The sequence below is a fragment of the Rattus norvegicus genome, chromosome 16 (genome assembly GCF_036323735.1).
Source record: "Rattus norvegicus strain BN/NHsdMcwi chromosome 16, GRCr8, whole genome shotgun sequence".
Taxonomy (NCBI): Eukaryota; Metazoa; Chordata; class Mammalia; order Rodentia; family Muridae; genus Rattus; species Rattus norvegicus.
This window is the reverse complement of record NC_086034.1, coordinates 62,738,000-62,757,312: the sequence shown is the minus strand read 5'-3', so window position 1 is coordinate 62,757,312 and position 19,313 is coordinate 62,738,000. Positions and strand designations below refer to the sequence as shown.

The 19,313-nt window shown below is 45.1% G+C and overlaps 1 long non-coding RNA gene across 2 annotated transcripts in view; it reads left to right on the top strand.

The window, feature by feature from the left end:
- LOC120097451 (uncharacterized) overlaps positions 1–13,910 on the top strand; it is a 43,696-nt gene extending 29,786 nt beyond the window's left edge. For both annotated transcript variants that reach the window (XR_005494855.2, XR_010058415.1), the window contains 2 exons: positions 6,378–6,829; positions 12,668–13,910. This is a non-coding gene — a long non-coding RNA (uncharacterized LOC120097451). The remainder of the gene's footprint in view (positions 1–6,377; positions 6,830–12,667) is intronic.
- Positions 13,911–19,313: the final 5,403 nt, after the last annotated feature.

Below are 19,313 nucleotides of genomic sequence, written 5' to 3'. Positions count from 1 at the left end.
TTCCCTCCCAGGTAAGAAGGAAGACACAGGCCACTGAGGGGAAGATTAAGCAGAACCATGGCAATAGATTGTTGTGCAGAGAGACAGTAGATGTTGGAGCTGTGTCTAATCCGTTTGAAGGGAAAGTACAGTGGATTGGGAGGATGACAGCGAAGGGAGGCTATGAGCACTGGCTGATTGATCTGAGGAAGAACCAAGTGAGAGCCCCAGTGTGGTGCTGCATAGAGAGGCAGGCTGACCTCTGCAGGCTTGACCTACACAGGGAGTTCCAGGCCACTCAGGTCTACAGAGAAAGACATTGTCAGAGAGAGAGAGAGAGAGAGAGAGAGAGAGAGAGAGAGAGAGAGAGAGAGAGAGGCAGGCAGAGGCAGTGAGACGGAGACAGACAGAGGGAGACAGAGGCAGACAGAGAGGAAGACAAAGAGGGAGAGAGACAGAGACAGAAAGACAGAGGGAGCGAGACAGAGACAGAAAGGGAGAGAGACACATGCACATACACACACACAGACAGAGACAGAGAGACAGAGGGAGAGAGACAGAGACAGACAGAAAGGGAGAGAGATACATGCACATACACACACACACAGAGACAGAGAGAGATACAGAGACAGACACAGAGACAGAGACGGAGACAGACAGAGGGAGAGAGACAGAAAGACAGAGGGAGAGAGACAGAGACAGACAGAAAGAGGGACACAGAGAGAGAGAGAGACAGAGAGACAGAGAGACAGACAGAGACAGAGAGAAACAGACAGACAGAGACAGAGAAAGACAGAGAAACAGAGACAGAGAGACTCAGTGACTGGATAATACATTCTGTAAAGGTCGAGTGTTGAGAACATACTGACAGTAACACAGAGAACCGTGGAGATGGGAGATCCCTGTCTCTGAGAAAGGTGAGGAACAGAGCCTCAGTGACTCCTCTGGAGAACTTGTTCTAGTAAAAGACAACTATCTTATACTGAACGTGGAATGTCACTTCAGTCTTGGTCAGGTGGTTCTTCTGTTAAACAAGAAAATAGAGATTACTATTATGTGATAGTTAAAGCTTCTTCATCTTCAAATATCTGGAAGCTAAAAAGTAAATTAAAATTAAAAATACAGCCCGGGCCACTTATGGACTTAGATTGTACCATGCAAGGAATACTTCAGGACTAGTATTTTTCTTCTTGTTTTCAATCATTTTGTGCCAGAGTGTGAAGCTAGGGCGTTATACAGACCAAGTAAATACTCTACCACTGATCTATATCTGCAGACCCATTTAATCTTTTCTTTTGAGGCAGTCTTATTTGTAACCCAGGCAGGCCTTGAGCTTGTGATCCCCCTGCCTCTATATCTCAAGAAGGGGGATTACAGTTCTGTAGCACCAGGTCCAGGTAGAATGTTTTGAAAAGAAAATAGCTTTTGGGTTCTTAGGGAAAAGGTTTAAAGTGTGTTTTTTTTGGGGGGGGGTGCCGAGGAAAGAGGGAAGAAGAGGGAGGGAGTGAGGGAAAGAGAGAAACACACACACACACACACACACACACACACACACACACACACACACACACACTGGTGAGGGGTGTTCACTGTTAAGCATTGATTGTCCTGGAACTCACCAGTAGACCAGACTGGCTTTGAACTAGGAGATCCATCTGCTTCTGCCTCCCAAGTGTGGGTGTCCCCATGCCCGGCCTTTGCTTGACCTTTTAAATCTCTGAATCTCCATCACATGTGGAATATACCACATTTCCTTTTCAGCCTTCGCAGCAGTCTTTCTCTCACCTCCTGGCATACTTGATTTACCCGCAGGTTACAGAGGACCTGGGACTCAGCAGACCTGGGCAGGGTTGGAGAGTGCATCTCAGGCAGAGTGCAGGAGCGCCTGTCTGCGCCCACAATCCTGCAGCCGGCTAATTCTGCAGTGTCAGTAGACCTCTGGTGGCCACATTAGGAATGTGCATTGTTGCACGCAAAAAAAAATTTTTTTTTTTTTTTCTGAAACTATTAAAGGCTTTATCTCCTAAAGCCAGCAACTCTGCCAGCCTTGTTACTGGCAAAACCAACAGGGTTTGTTCATTCGAACTCTTGAATTACCATGGTATTGAATCAGCCATTAGTTTGGACTCTCCGCATAGCCAGTCAGTGATCATCAAAGAAGGGGCATGTTTAGTCCCCATAAATATTAAAGTGAATGTGCTTTCTCTGAAAGAATACAGGAAACCAGTCTAGGAGTAGCCTTTATGTGTAGTAGTGAATGACTTAAACGGGGTCTGTCTTTACTGGTATTAAAAAGAGAATCTGTCTTTAAATTGGACTCCCCTTCTCTGGTCAGGGGTTGTCATAAGTTGTGTTTCTCATGAGGTGTTCTCTAATTTAGCCCTTCTATGAATCAGGCGAGCCTGCTCTTTAATTAGGAAAAACGAGGGCAGTTTTATAGTGATTTTAAATTTCTCAGTTTTTTGGCTCTTTGCCATCTATGCTGCTGACAAGGAAACAGAAACACCTCCCAGTTCAGGTGAAATGTGTCTCTGAGCATCCGAGAGATACTCAGTCTTCGAAGCACTGCATTTTTCCTGTTTTGTTTTTTCTTTCTTTCTTCTAGCTACGAACATTCTTTTTTTTTTTTTAATTTCGAGGTCAATAGACATATTTCCTGGTCTTGCCATCTATGTGGGTAAATGTTCCAGAAGCCATCCCAGTTTTTCCAAATAACCAGAAAATTACTACCGCTCTAGAGTGAGAACATCTGGCCCAAGAACGTGCACAGGCTCTTACCCCAAGGCAAGTCAACTGGAAACCGTGTAAATTAACATCAGTATTAACTTGACTCGATAGAAACCTCTCGTTTTTTGCATGAGTCCACTCGGCAGAACACAGTCCCATGCAGAAGCTGGGCACCAGTGTGTTTGCTCATAGAAAGTTCCTCGACTAGAGAAGTGTCCAGTGGTCTCCCATCAAGTGAGATCCCAGGGTGCTTTGTGCTTTTTGCTGACTTTCCATAGTTTTAGTGTAGTATGTTGTTAAGGTCTCAAAGAGGTTGTTTTTAATTAATTTATTGCTTTATTTACATCTCACACGCTGCCCTCCTCCCAGTCCCCCCAGTCCCTCCCTATATCCCTCTCTTTGCCTCTGACCCCCATATCCCCCATTCTGATGTTTCAGTCTCCATAGGATTAGGTGCATCCTCTCCCACTGAGGCCGGACAAGGCGGCCCTCTGCTACATATGTGCCCGGGGCCTTGGTCCAGCCCACGTATGCTCTTTGGTTGATGGCTCGGTTAGAAGGAGTTTTATATGCTTATTGAAACGTTTTCTTTTTTCAGCCTTATAAAAATAACCTGGCACTTACGAGAGCCGTCTGTGTTAAATTCAACCGTATCTGTTCGGAGTTAGCAGTAGGAAAGGCTTTTCTTTGCACAGATATAATAAATGGTTGGGTATAGATATTTCTACATCCATAGCGTCTATAAAGTCCCACATACCTTTATATGAATCTGTGACTCAGGGAACCGCCTGCGGTTGGTGGATTTACCCAGACATCACCTGGGGAGAAAGCCTGAAGCCACTAGTTTATTCATACTAATCCTTTCATTGTAGAGCAGAATATCTTCAGGACAGGCTACTGTGCCTAGGGGCAGGTTTTGCTTAATCCATGACTTCATTACAGTAATATAAGGGAGAACAGAGCCTCCTTAGCTGTCTTTCCAAATAAGGAGCACTTCATAGTGAGATAAACTGCACTTTAAATCTAAAGATAAAAGTTGGAACTAGAGTGTTTGTCTTGTAGGCGCTAAAGCCCTATGCTTGGCGCCCCGAGTTGAAAACCAAAGAGAATTCTCTCTCTGATAATTTTAACTCCCCTGATTCGTGTCTTTTCATCCTGTGGTGTTTCCACTGAGTGAAGGAGCCAGCATAAAGGTAATTATCCAAGTGAGTGTTCAAGACAGACTCGAAAGCGAGGACCTGCACACTCATGCCTCTTGCCACATCTTAAGAGACGCAGCAAAGATTCAGGATTAGTTAAAGCAAAGACATAGTTCACTACCGAAACGTGCGATTCAGATAGGAGTCTGAGTACTCGGGTTTTCTCATATGTCTGACAGCCCCCACCTACCCCTCACACTGTGACAATGACACAGAAAGCATTTGACATTTCTGAACATTTTTGGGATCCACGAGTTCAGTAGTTAACTAAGACCAGAGACATAAAAAGGCCCAACTGAGATTGAATTGGGGGAGAGTCCTTCTCTCAGAAAGAAGTGATTCACACCAATCTGGGATTCTTACACCCCAAATATTAAACCTTGCATTTTGGTTTGTTATACTCACTGATGTCTAAAAAAAAAAAAAAAAAGAAAGAAACAGAAATATATGTAAGATACACCATGTACAGAATGTGGGTTCTAGTAATTCCCACATGACCTAGAATCGCTTTCTTCAGATCTTGGTCCTCCTGCTCGGAGCGCAGATGGAACGGCCGTTTTCCCACGGTAGAGGGACGACAGATGTGACTGTGGGTTCTAGAATCATCTCTGGGATCTAGCCCAGGTGCATACTCAGGCTGTGGTTTGGGTGGGGCAGAGAAATGAGGCATCAGTTGCCGAGAGAGTGGGGTAACATACAGACAGGCAGGTACTGAGAGTCAGGTCCCCAAGGAATGCAGAGCAGAGCCAGAGTAAACATTGTGAAACTGGGTCAGCAACTCCGGGCCAGATAGAGAGCCCAAATAGAGCCAAATGGGTTAGCAAGTCAACAAAGGGAATGGCTGAGCAATGCTCGCCACAAGGAGCCAGAGACAGCTCTCTGAGGTCAGCTGACTGCATTTAGAACTAATATAGATCCGAAGTAATGCCAGCCCCACCTCTCACCCGTAGGGTCTCCCAAGATCCACCTGGTAGAGTGCTCCCAGGAGGACTGGAACTTGCCTCTCTAAGTTAGTTGAATGTCCCATTGTCACCATGGATAAAAGTCACTGCAGCTATGTTTGGGCCCAGTGTCCCAGGTCAGGCGTCACTAGAGAAAGAACGTGACCTGAGGAGCAAGTTCTAGGTCAGTGGCTCTCAGCCAGGTCCTAATGCTGCGATCCTTTGATACAGTTCCTCCTGTTGGGGTGACTCGCAACTATAACATTATTTTCATCGCTACTTCATAACTAATTTTGCTACTGTTATGAATCGTAATGTAAATAAATATCTGATATGTAGGATATTTGATATGCCATCCCCAAAGGGGTTGCGACCCACAGGTTACTGGCGTAGATCGTTTGAGGAGGAAAAAGATGGAAGGAGAAAGTTGCAGAGTCTGCGTAAAGGACTCTGGTGGTCTTCTGATTTCTTAAAGCTCAGGTCTTCAGGCATCTTAAGGAAATGCCAGCATCTTCCACTGAGAGGAACTGACACACCCATGAGCCCATGGGCTTTTTTTTTTTTTGACAGTTGACAGTAGTTATGTCTAAGTGCCAGTCAACTGCAAGTCTATTATAGAATGGATTGTCCCTGGGGAAAGTGTACAGTGCAGTGTTCTAGCTGGCGTTGAGGGAACACAGTAGGTGTTTTGATTCTCCACTGAGCTACAGTCAGTGTTGCTCTGTAACCTTGTACTGTATTGATGTTGACGACTTGGTTATCTAAGTGAACTGCAAAGATTAGCCCTGGGCATGCAGTTCTCACTGAGTGCGCCCTACTCTCTGTGAGCAGCCTTAGCCCCCCATCCCCCCCCACACCCCAAGAATGCTTCACCTTTCTCCAGAGTTCCGGTTCCACTCACCTCCCTCCACCCCCAAACGCTGGAGAACTCAGATGTTCTGTTGCAGGGTGGGCTTGCAACAGTGAGGGGACACTTGCCAGAGCTCTGGGGCACTCCGTCAGCCCCGAGAGACAGAGGACGAGTAGGAGATTGCTTTGATGCTGCTGCTTTGCAACATGGCTGAAGCTGTAGCCTACTCAAGGAAGCGCATCGGCCCAGAAAACTGAGAGAAGCAACCAGGGCCAAGACAGAGCTGGCTCAGCGGTTAAGAGCATGCACTGCTTTTGGTAAGGACACAAGTTCAGTTCCCAGGACCCATTGGGTGGCTTAAAACCACTTGTTAATCCAGATCCAGGGGCATCTGACTCTTCTGGCCTTTGTGGATTTTTGCACTAGTGTGCTTGAGCTACACACACACACACACACACACACACACACACAGAGTTAAAAAAAGAAAGTAAATCTGAGAGAATAGGGTGGAGTGGGGGGTGGGGGGTGGGGGTGGGAGGTGGGGGTGGGGGGGTGAACCAGAGTTTAGAAATGCTATCCTTGAGCAGAGTCCTGTTTCTCAGAGTTAACACAGCTTTTTATTATCTAAGCCAGTTTAAACAAGGGTTTCCGTTTACTATAGTCAGTGTTGCTCTGTTTTAGAGATGAGAAAATGGACGCAGAGAGACGCTGAAAAATGTTTCCCAGCCTCCACCAACTTCTTCAAACTCTGTGGTGTTCGGTTCTCAGCACGGCATTCCCTTCACCGTTTTAATCAGATCTCCATGAAGCCTTCACAGGATCAGGCCTGTTGATAACTCCCTCACAGAAGGGTCATTAGGCCTTCCCCTGAACTTCCACCCACTCCCTCCTTCCTGTGCCTCACCCACCCCTCACCCCAGCTCTATAACATTCTGCTCTGGCTGCTCGCCCTCTCTGGAGGTGGTAGAGCTGAGGAAGGTACGGGGTTAACTGAAGGAGGAACACTGTCTTCAGTTGCCGGTTGCCGAGGCCAACAGCCATGCTGACGTGGGACTTTGCAGCTCTGTGGTCGTCTCGCAGTCACGTACATTCCTATGAGTAACCTCTCAACCACCCTTCTGTCAGAGAGCTCGGTAGGTTCACTAGTTCACCGAGCTAGGCTTGGATGAGTTGGTTCTTGGGTCTGTTACTGATGCCCTGGTTTCAGTGGAGAGACATTTGTTTATGTCTCCCGGGAAAAGTCAGGCAACATGAGATTAAGTTGGAATTCGAAGTGTCTCAAGCTTGTTTTTTCTTCTTCTGTTGTTCCTTTGTTTCTTTCTTTCCTCCCATCCTTCCTTCTTTCTTTCCTTCTTAATGTTTGTTGTATTTGTATGTATGTATACTACATGCATGCAGTAGACGACGGGAGTTAGAAGAGAACACTGGATCCTTGGAATTAGAGTCACAGACAGTTGTGTGTGAGTTGCCATGTGGGTGCTGGGATCTAAGCCCTGGTCTTCTGCAAGAGCAGAAAAAGAGCCTCTGAACCCTCTCTCAAGTCCTGCAAACCTATTTTATTATCCCATACAAGATACCACTCCTGGGTGATATGATTTACCTATCTCTTAGTCATAAGATAATAGGTTATGGCTATGATTGCAGAATGTTCCGGTCATCCTGATGGCTCCCAACCTAGGACAGCCATCTCTAGTTGAGATGCATGTCCTAGAACCAGGAAAGGATGCATCTTTTGTAGGCCTAGTGTTGCAGGCACCCGGGACTCCCAGGCAAACAACATATGCATGTGAATGGATTTCTCTATGTCACATAGAGACTTACTCATCCTTTGTGAGTCATCCTAAATGTCATTGCTTCGTAAGGATTTCCTTCTACATGCAGAATTGGCTGGGTCCTGGCCCTATGTGCATTCTAGTACCTACAGGTCTTCTATGCATCCTAGTTGCAGTTAAGCAAATGGTTAACGTGTCTTACCCCAAACTGCAAATGTCTTCTGTTTTTTATTTCATTCTTAACACACTCGTCTATCAGTCGTTAATTTGGTTTTCACATGATGAGTGTACTGATTGAGGTAAAAAGAATACCTATGAGGAGTGGGTAGTCATGGTGGAACATTTGGGAGGCAGGGGAATGGGATTCTAAGGTTAGGTGTAGAAAAGGCTGGCTTCTGCATGATATAAGCTAGCAGTGTCAGCATACAGAAAGGAGGTAGAAGGAAACTGAAGAGAAATTTCATTTATTTTAACATAATGATAGAATTCCACATGTACCAAAGACAGAAAAACTTTACACTGCACATTTATCATCAACACACACACAAGCCTGACCTAAGTCTTTTGTTAAGAGAGTTACAAAAGAATTTTCAGACTCCAGGCATGGTGGCACACATTTAATCCCAGCATCCCAGCACTCAGGAGGCAGAGAGAGGTGGATCTCCAGGAGTTAGAGGTCAGTCTGGTCTACAAAATGAGTTCTAGGACTCCACAGGGAAACCCTGTCTCAAAACCACTAAGCATTATCAGGTTTTAGAAGACTTTGTGGACTGACTGGTTGCGGGGACCCTCAACTATAGAATTATTTTTGTTGCCACTTCATAACTGTAATTTGGCTACTGGCTGTTGCTGTTTTTTCTCTACTTATTCTCCTTCCCACTCCATGATCTTTAACCTTCTAGTTTTCTGGACTTTTCACACTAAGTGGCCTCCCTTCTCCTGCCCCTGGTTAATGCCTATGCATCCTTGGTGTGTGTGTGTGTGTGTGTGTGTGTGTGTGTGTGTGTGTGTGTGTGTGTACCTGAGTGCTTGTGTATGTGTGGCAGTTAACATTCATAAGCTTTTAAACTGGAGGGAAACTGAGCATTAGCAAGACAGTAGAAATACAATTTAATTATATGAGAGGAAAACCAGAGTGCTGCAGAAAGGGAGGATGGTGTGCTTAAGATTAGACATTGGCCATCAGCACGCAGTTATCAGAGAGGAAGAGCAAATGGAGTGACAGTGAGAAATGTCCCCGTCAGAGTCACTGTGACTCGTGCTGGGAACGAGCTCATTTTTGCTGTAGAAACGCTATCAAGGGAGCAAGAAGGAGGAAAGGTGAAAACACTCCTGAGGGTCCTGACTGAAAACCTCCCAAAAATGCAAGTCCCACTTCTTCACCAAGTCTGATCTCAGTGGAATTAGGTCCCTTAGGGACCTAAGGGAAAGATGAGGCAACATCCAAGCCAAACCTCTCATCTGAAGACAAAGACTCTGAGCCAATAGATGGAAGGAAGCCCAGCATTCCCACCACAGACTAAGCAGGGTCAAGAGAAGAAAAGGAGGGGCCTGGGGAGGAAGGAGAGAGGGCAAGAGGAAGGGAAGGAGGGGAAGGGGGGGAGAAAGAGAATCTAACATGCTTTCCCCTAAACTTGGCTACTTTATGGGATCATCAGCAAAACCAAATAAGAAATCATTAATGAATAAACCTTTACATATGTATTTTGTAAAAGTGTTTTTAAAAGGAATAGCCATTGCCTATCTTCAATACTTAACAAATTAGGACGAGTTGTCAGGGCTGGAGAGATGGCTCTGTGGTGAAGAGAACAGGCTGAAGACCGGGGTTCAATTCCCAGCACCCACCTGGTAGCTCTCAGGTGCCTATTATTCCACCTATAACTCTGATGCCCTCTTCTGGCCTCTGTAGACATTGAACACATGTGGTCCACAGACATATTCATGCAGCCATACACATAAAAATAAATAGAATTTAGAAATAACTGCCACCATCAAAATAAAACTCATGGGTGTTCTAAAGAGCTATAAAGTTACTTAGACAGAGACAGAAAGAGAGCTGGGAAACTTCAGAGGCTATGATGGACTTGAAAGCTCTGAGAACCAGCCTCAGACACTGTGGTAATTCCGAAGATGGGAGGAGAAAGACCAACGGCCCAAAGCATCTTATCTAAGTTAATTAAAGCAAGCAATTAATTAAAGCAAGCTTCTTAAAATTCAAGTACACAGGCTGCCTCCCTTAAGGTGAGGTTTGAGAGATTTGCATTGGATGTGAGGAAGACAAGGCTTTCACAGCTGAGAGGTCGGAGGTTTCCAAATGGGGCTTTGGCGGGTAAAATAGGCAGCATGTCAGGGGCGGAACGGAAGCATATCAGCATATCGGGTTAGTCACAATGACCTTCTGAAACAAAGACATGATTGCAAGGTGCTGGGAACCGCAGGCCGTCATAACAAGGCAGCCATAACAAATCCTTCTGAAACAAAGGTAGGGTTGCAGTTACAAGCTACTTATTAACCTTTTGAAACAAAGACATGATTGGCCCTCTCAGAACAGGCATACAGAATCCTTTGTAGTTAAGGTTACAGGCGGGGCATAGCCCAATCCTTGAGAAACAGATTTAGTCATAAACAAGAAGGAACCTAGTTCTTATTTTATAAGATGGCGTTTAAGCCTAAATGGAGGCAGGCTGGCTCTTCGATTATCTCCGGAGTTATTTGTTAAAGGTGTCTAAGGCCCCGGGGTAGGATCTGGGGATGCGGAAGTGATACACCACCCCACTTCTGTCCTAGGACTTAGAAAGAGGAGATGTAACGAATACACAAACAGTACACTTATGACACGCTGGGGATCCCTGTGGGGACAGTGAGGAGAAAGGACATAGCTTCCCAAGAGAGATGAGCTCACTTCAAGGAATTACTAAATCCCTAGAGAATGCTGCTAAGGAGAGAACCCTCCAGAGTAATTTCAGACTTGCTTAGGTTCAACAGTAGCAGAGACGATGGATAACGATTAGGAAAGATATCATCAGGCAGAAAGTTCATCCAGGAATGCTATAAATAGAATATTCCTTCCACTAAAAAAAAAAAAAAAAAAAAAGCCATGGATTACCACCTATCTGAGATTGTCTAACTACATTAAGTAAAGTTTCCAAGGCTCATTCAACTCCTAAAGAGTTCTTTTTATAAAAACACAGTTACTTCCAAATCCACTATAAGCAAGACTAAATGCAGACAATTGGTGCTTATGAAACAGTGACGTGACTCACACCCCCGCAGTGCCTCCTAACTGACTGCTCTCCAAAGCTGTGCCTTTATATATAGATGCTCCAGAGCTTACAACACTCATCGTTTATAAACTGTCGCTAAGGCACGGCTAATTTCCAGAACAGAAGCATATTAAGTTTGCTACCGACAGATGGCAGTGACGGTTACACAGCAAGGTTCCAGTTGGCATACAGATTGGCAAGGATTTAGCTCTCTGTCTACTTACTTTTTAACACTTAGGGCCTAGGGGCTTTATTGGCATCATTTACTCCATTGTCTTTGTTTGTTTGGTTGGTTGGTTTTGTCTTTTCAAGACAGGGTCTCACTAATAGCACTGGCTATCCTAGAACTCACTCTGTAGACCAGGCTGGCCTTGAATGTACAGAGATCTGTAGATTGCTGTCTGTAAGCAGTGAGGGCAGGCGAAAGACAAGGCTAGAGCCTGTGATTGGACAGTGGAAAAGGAAGGTGGGCGCAGAGTTTTTGAGAGGCGAGAGAGAGAGGAGAGAGAGGAGAAGGAAGGTGGAGGAAAAGAAGGACGACCCAGATCCATGTGGCTTTAAATAGCCACAGGTAGCTATGAATATCATATAAGGGATGGATTACTACAGGAAAATTTGTCCAATCTAAGTGGGCAGCTTATATCAATATCAATTGGCTCTGAGTTCTTTGGATGTTTTGTGGGCTGAGAATTCACTGATATAAATCTGATTGATAAATTACAAGCCTCAAGAGTTTTGATTTTACTGGGTTACAGGGATTAGTTACAGCTAACTGCGAGATAGGCAGTCACTGCGTGGGACTGGCCTGGTAGCCACCCACCATGGGACCTTAGCAAGTCGGGTGGAGAGATTTCAGAGCAAAAGAGTCTGCCCAGATGAGAATATCCTGCTGGTGACATGTGACCCTCCGGTGTCTGATGTAGTTGGGGGTAGTTCCTTTTTTAATTATTTAATGCAACAGAGATCTGCCTGTCCCTGTCTCCCTAGTGCTGGTCTAAACGCCATGCGCCACTATGCCTGACTTAGTAATTGTGTATTTTAAAAGACGTGCACATATGCAGTCTTGCAGACAAATCCAATTTCTGACAGGATTCATGTGGCAGTGAGTCTTGTCAATCTGACTGAATTAGAGATGCCTGGAGGATTAGCAGCACACCTCCTCCAGTGTCTGTGAGGGCATCTCCAGAGATGTCTGATAGGTATGAGAGAAACAGTGTGTGGCACGGCACCATCCAATACATGAAGGTGGACACAGAAGGTGGACTCAGCTCTTGCAAGTCCCACTCTCCCTGATGGATACTCCCCACCATATCCCTGGGAGACATCACTTTTTACAAGGTCTGGTTTGTGGGCACATCACCGTTTGCTTCTTTGTGACTAAAGAATCCCAGCATGACTGTCATAAGAGGACCAGCCAGTGTTTCCATGTTCTGCCTACCCTGCAGGTCTCACATCATCATATCCGTAGATCTGCACGGGTTCAAAAGGTGGGCATGTATGTATGAGACACTTCTTAATGGGACGGTCCAGAGATTCACAGACATGTTTGTAGAGACATCACAAAGGCCTCTGTGTGTGTGTGTGTGTGTGTGTGTGTGTCTGTGTCTGTGTGTCTGTGTGTGTCTGTGTGTGTCTGTGTGTGTCTGTGTGTGAGAGAGAGTATGTGAGTGTGTGGATGTGTGTGCATGTGTGTGTGAGCATGTGTGTGTGTGTATGTGTGTGTGTGAGAGAAAGTGTGTGTGTGAGTGAGAGCATGTGTGTGTTTGTGTGTGTGTAGTGTATGTAAGAGAGAGAGCATGTGTGTATGTGTACAAGTGTGTGTGTGAGAGAGAAAGAGTGAGCGTGCGCGCGCGAGTGTGTGTGTGTGTGTGTGTGTGTAAAGATAGACATGGTATATATGTGCCTTTGCACTCTCATCTTTCCCTCCACCCGACAGCCTAAAATGTAACCGTCAACTATGCTGGACCAAAAGGGAGTCCAGGTGTCCCAGAGAGGCCAAACAGAAGGCTACATCCACTCACCGTGGAGCAGCACACCAATCTTTGCCAGCTACCTGGACTCTTCTGCCTTGCTTCAGAAGATGTCACCTGGAGTGCTCTACACATAGCCACACTTCACGTGTGCCAATTACCAAGATCATCTGCGTGAACAGTGAGAACCCCGCTCATTAGGCCACAAGACTGTCCTAGGAGGGTAGAAGAAAAACACCTCACCAGTCTCTTGAAAGTGTGGCCTGTTATCAATTCCTGTTGACCCTGTAGGGAGAAATCCTGTATCTGACTTCCTGTGTGCAGTGGGAGAAACCCTAAAACAATGAGTAACTCTGGAGTCCTCTGACTGCCCGGCACCTAGTGCAGTGTGCCTTGAAGGAGGTGGATGTGGGAGCCACATGCTCATTATATAATGACATTATTATACTGTTATATTACTAATTACTACATTATTATATACTTTGATCAAAACTTTCACACTTCTCACATCCAAACACTACCATCAAAGCTGAAAAAAAATCACCCAAAGCGGGTTTTAGAGTCGGTTGATGAGTTTGACTGGGGCAGGGCCATATTCCGAGGTCTGTTTAACGTAAGAGATGAGTCAAGGACAGGAAAGGTATGGAGTTCACGTGAAGCATGTGAGGAAATGGGTGTGAACCGCTCCAACTAGCATCAATGCTATGGCTGTCTGAACTCCGCATGCTGACATTTTTCCAGACAGCAGAAGCCCCAAATTTTACAAAGTGCCTATGAAATTATTTGTAAATATGTATTCATCTTTTTAAACATTCTCCATCCTCTCCTGTTGACTACTTGGGATTTGACTGCATGCGAGCGCATTTTGGTGACAGTCCTGCCCAAATTAAGGATTCCAGCGGAATTATGATGTCACTCTTCACCACTCTTCAGTCTAAAAATCAAACCAAAAAATTAAAAACAATCCAACGGACAAAGGCCCTGCACTGGGTATTGTCAAGAACTTAGCACCATGGTTCCTCAGGAATGGCCTCTTGCAGGTAATTGCTGAGAATGCTGATGGTTTACTGACCTGCTGGGGTTCATGGAGAATTATTGACTCAGACCTAATTAAATTGTTGCCTGCTGCTGTTTGAAATTCTGCCAGGGAATCCTCGCTGTCCTTAGCAGAGTCTTTCAGTTGGAGGCTACAGCTGAACTGAATCAAGGGCATTTTATGGTAAGTGCTTGCCTGGGGTGGCACAGGGAGGGAGGGGACCTTAAGGGGAAACTTTGCATGTGTTAAGGACATGCATGCAGGAATTACAATGTGGGCCTTTTTTTGTTTTTTGTTTTTTGTTTTTAAAGATGTTTTGCTTTTAACCTTTTTTGTTTTTTTAGTATTTCTAGGGTTTCTCAGATTTTTGGAATTGTGTATTTGACTTACCACAGCTTCTGGGGATTTCTTTTTAAATAGGGCCTCCATTTGACATCCATCCTCATTTCTTTTAACATATTATACTCAGGGACATTTTTTTAAACAGTGTATTTTGCTGCAGAGAGGTGACTATGTAAGCCATATGGGATAATGTCACACAAAAGTGTAAGCTTAGAGATGGCTCAGTGGTTAAGAGCCACAGCTGCTCTTCCAGCAAACTCCAGTTTAATTACCAATGCCTCTGGTAGCTCACAATTTGCAATAAAATACACAATGGTACTTGTACAATTTAAATTTTTTTCTTGAGTTGATCTTCTCATGTGTCTCCATTGGGAGTATTTAAATTATGTGTTATTGTTTCTTAGAGATGGATACAAAGGCAGGATACAAAGGCCAGGGATGGCTCCTCAAGTGACCAGTAAACTATAGAAAATCAAACTCCTGGAATGTGGTCCGCCCAACTCAGTCTTTAAGTATTTTATACTTCGCACTGCCTGCCATCAAACCATGGAATTTACAACTGGCACACAAAACAGAAAAATGTCTGTTTCTCTCGTGAGCCCTTCAGTGCAAGCATACAACGGAATAGTAGCTTCAGAAAAAAAAATCATTTGCCCAAGACTCTCTTCTGAAGAAGACCCTCAGATTCCAATTATAATGTAAAAGCCCTCTCCAACACCATAGGTCGAATAGAAACCCTGAGAAGATTGTGTTTGCTACTTGAATCCTTGCTAGTGACAGATATATCTAGCAGAACAACCTAGGACGGAGGGATTCATTTATGACTGGTTCAAGGATACACCCACCATCATAGTAGAAAGGGCACTGTAGTGGGAACACCTCCCCGGAGGAGCATGGGGAAAGAAAGTGGGGTAGGTGTGGGGCCAAGCTATAATGCTCAATGCCTGCCTGCAGCAACCCATTCTCCCTGCTATTCCTTGTCTCTCACAGGTTTCACAAGCTCCCCAAACAGTGTCAGCAGGGAGAGATGGACTGTTGAAACACTTGAGCCTGTGTTGAGATATTTTACATTGAAACTGTAGTGAAAGCCTTGAAGAAGAACACCCCACCCCCACCCCAAGGAACATTGAGACTAATGAACATTTAAAAACAGTGCCACACAACACTCTGGAAGTCAGTCTGGAGGTTCCTCAGAAAATTGGGCATAGTACTACCTGAGGACCCAGCTATACCTCTCTTGGGCATATACCCAAAAGATGCCCCAACATATAACAAAGACACGTGCTCCACTATGTTCATAGCAGCCTTATTTATAATAGCCAGAAGCTGGAAAGAACCCAGATGCCCTTCAACAGAGGAATGGATACAGAAAATGTGGTACATCTACACAATGGAATGTTACTCAGCTATCAAAAACAATGACTTTATGAAATTCTCAGGCAAATTGATGGATCTAGAAAATATCATCCTGAGTGAGGTAATCAGTCACAAAAGACACACATGGTATGCACTCACTGATAAGTGGATATTAGGCAAAGAGCTTGGAATACGCAACTCACAGACCGCATGAAGCTCAAAAGGAAAAAAGACTAAAGAGTGGATGCTTCAGTCCTACACAGAAGGGGGAATGAAATAATCAAGGGAAGTAGAGGGTGGGAGGGACTTGGGAGGAGGAGAGGAGGGGGAGGGAGGGGAAAAAGAGGGGCAGAATCAGGTATGGGAGGAGATGGAGGAGATGTACAGAGGTCAGGAAATTGAACAGAGGTGTGTAGCAATGGGGGATGGGAACTGGGGGTAGCAACCAGAAAGTACCAGATGCCAGGAAAGCAAGAGCCTCACAGGACCCCACAGGGATGAGATTAGCTGAAATACCCCACAAAGGGGAGGGAGAAACTGTAGAGACCATATCCAGAGGTTAGACATGGCTCCATGAGGGATGGGGCCGCCCACTCATCTCCAAAATTTTAACCCATAATTGCTCCTGCCTAAAAAACGTACAGGGACAAAGAATGGAGCAGAGACTGAAGCAAAGGTCGTCCAGAGACTGCCCCACCTGGGGATCCATCTCACATGCAGACACCAAATGCAGACACTATTGCTAATGCCAAGAAGTGCTTGCTGACTGGAGCCTGATTCAGCTGTCTCCTGAGAGGCTCTGCCAGAACCTGACCAATACAGATGCGGATGCTCAAAGCCAACCATTGGACTGGTGGTTGCATAAGGTTATTATGGAGCCGATAAGTCACTGTCATTTACTGCCATTTTAGGTGCCAAGAAGTGCAGTGCATCCTGACAAGTCCTTAGCGGCATAAGCCGACTACTGTGTCTCAAGCAATGTAGATATGCAGAACAATATTGACGCTGACAGACGGCTGGTTTGTGGGTTGATGCTTTGATCTACTTTAATGCATCCCTTCTACTTACTGACACAAGTTCAGTGCGAAACAAGATGTTAGGTCACGTGGACAACAGTCAAATATGGCCCCCATTTACAGCATCTCTTCGCTGCATCACATTCTCTGTGCTTGATTTAGCTTCATGTGGCTGTGCTCCCCTTGGCCCCAGGATTATCGGGGTCTTCTGTGGAGACTAGATGTGGGCAGGCTACACAACTTTTGTTCACTCTGTGATGTGACAAATTCCCCTAAGCGTGCCTTTTCAGAAGCCTTTACCTCTAAGCAAGGGCTTAAAGAGGCATGGTTGTATTAGGAGGGATAATCTTTCACGGTTGAGCCTCCAAAGATGCGTAAAAAAGTGTCCTCTTCCTAAAGTAATAAGAAAAACAGAATTGTCAGAAAAAAGCCAGCCATCGACAAGATCAAGTTTTTGTTCAAACGAGCGCCAAGTTTTTAAACATTTTAAGCACAGGCCTGTTTGTCCTGCCACTGACCAGCTGTGCAGATCACCTCACACCACCACCTGGTGGCATAACCTAGAATAGTACAGGAGTTATTCTCTTTATTTAACAGTTAATCTCATTTTCTTAATCGTGATGATGGGTCCAGCAGTGGCGGTACAAGCCTTTAATGCCAGCTCTCAGGAGGCAAGGACAGGCAGACCTCTTCGAGTTCAAGGCCAGTCGGATCTACAGAGCGAGTTCCAGGGCAGCCATGAGTATACAGAGAGCTCTGTCTCAAAAAACTAGATTGATAATCATGGCCAAATGCGATGACTCTCGGTTCTGTAAGTCCAGAGGTAGAAACAGAACTGCTGTAAGCAGAGCAATCTGGACCACACACTCAAATTCTTAAACCTGTCTCATAAAAACAAACAAAGAAGGAGAAGGAGAAGGAGAAGAAGGAGAAGAGGAAGAAGAAGGAGAAGAAGGAGAAGAAGGAGAAGAAGGAGAAGAAGGAGAAGAAGGAGAAGAAGGAGAAGAAGGAGAAGAAGGAGAAGAAGGAGAAGAAGGAGAGGAAGAGGAAGAGGAAGAGGAAGAGGAAGAGGAAGAAGAAGAAGAAGAAGAAGAAGAAGAAGAAGAAGAAGAAGAAGAAGAAGAAGAAGAAGAAGAAGAAGAAGAAGAAGAAGAAGAAGAAGAGAGTAATAGAAACACAGCTTAGGTTTTAACTAAAATAAAAGGACAGTGTGCACTTACTTGGCTCCTCTATCTGGAAAAAGAACATTGTTATTAGCCCACAGAAGTGGAGACAACTCTCAAGGGACAAAGATCTCAACAGTACGGAAGACCAGCAGCCTGTAAGAGGGGAAATGGCAGGAGGTTGCGCTGACTTGCTCTCAAGGTCACTCCGGCGCTCAGAACTTGTCACTCGGTATGGGGAGGAGCAGCGAGGCAGAGTCTGTTTACCCTGATAACATTAAGAGAGTCAGGGGTCTGTACCCTGGGAGAATCTGAAGCAAAGCTCATTCTCCCAGTCAGCTGGCCCTCACGACCGGAAGAACAGACTAAACCACTTCGTGCTTGTGCGCTCTTCACAGGAGGAAAAAAATGGCGGCAGCGGCAGGCAATCTTGCAATCTTGCTTGCCAGTTTGGCACACCTGGGAGCAGAGAACCTTTGTTGGGGGATTGTTTTCCTCATATTGGCCTGTGGGTTTGTCTGTGGGGCATTTTCTTGATTGCTAACTGACATAGGAAGGCCCAGCCCACCGTGGGTGGAACCATCTTTAGGCAGTTAGGCCTGGGCTGTTTAAGAAAGGTAGATAACTAGGCCTGGGAGGAAGGCAGTCAGCAGTTTCCCTCCTTGGTTTTTTGTTTCAGTTCTTGCCCTTACTACTCTTGACAGATCAAAGCCTGGAAGTTTAAGATGAGTAAACCCTTTCCTCCCCGAGCTGCTTTTGATCAGAGAGTTTTATGAACACAACAGAAGCAAAGCAGGACACCATTGTTACCATCATACATTGTTCTCCTCAGCAGATTAGCCCAGGAGCCTTGGTAAGGCTAGCATTCAACAAGCTGACCTGTATCTGTTCTCTCTTGTCTCTCTGGATGGAAATAGGGGGAAGTCGGGTCACCACATGTTCCTGGAACATCATCAACAGGAAAAACAAAGACCCAAACTCACACATGGGCCATGAAGACAGTCAAAATGGAGTCCTGGGACAGAGGGGAAAAAATGATGCCTATTGTTCGTTAGCAGAAAAAGATGTTATACGGAATCAAACAAGTTAGACAAAAGAGGGTTCTTTGATATTTACATACAAAACATGGTAACTGAAATTTATAAGAAAAGCGGTAATTAACTGAAATAACAATTTACTATGTTTTGAAGGCTGACGTTGAAGTTCTAGGAATGCTCAACAGAAAAAAACCAAGTTATAGGAAGTGGGAAATGACGGACAGTTGGAAATTGAGAACAAACTGAAGTAAGAAAATCAGTAGATACTCTGATGGCATTTCTCAGCTAAAGAAAAGAGGAGGGCAACATCTTATCTCCCTTCCTGACTTGCCTTGGGGCATTTCCTGTGTGTTAAGATGGCTGCCGGGCTTTTGAGTGAAGACTGGGCTCCTTCCCTTCTGAGGGACTCCCTGAAGCACCTTCTGTTTAGCAGAATCCATCAGCATGCATTCATTTGAAATGTTCTGTCTAGAGCTCAACAGTGCCCTTAATAAACACCCTTCTAGCAGCAGCAGATCTGGGGCTCTCCCGACATTTCTATTTGTGCGACGTCACAAGGCTGCAGTTAACACCGAGTCATTCTTCTTTTTGTCAGTGCCTGAACATTTCTAAGAAATTTACGTTGGCGCAAGATCCCTGTATCAGCAAATATAAAAAATTTA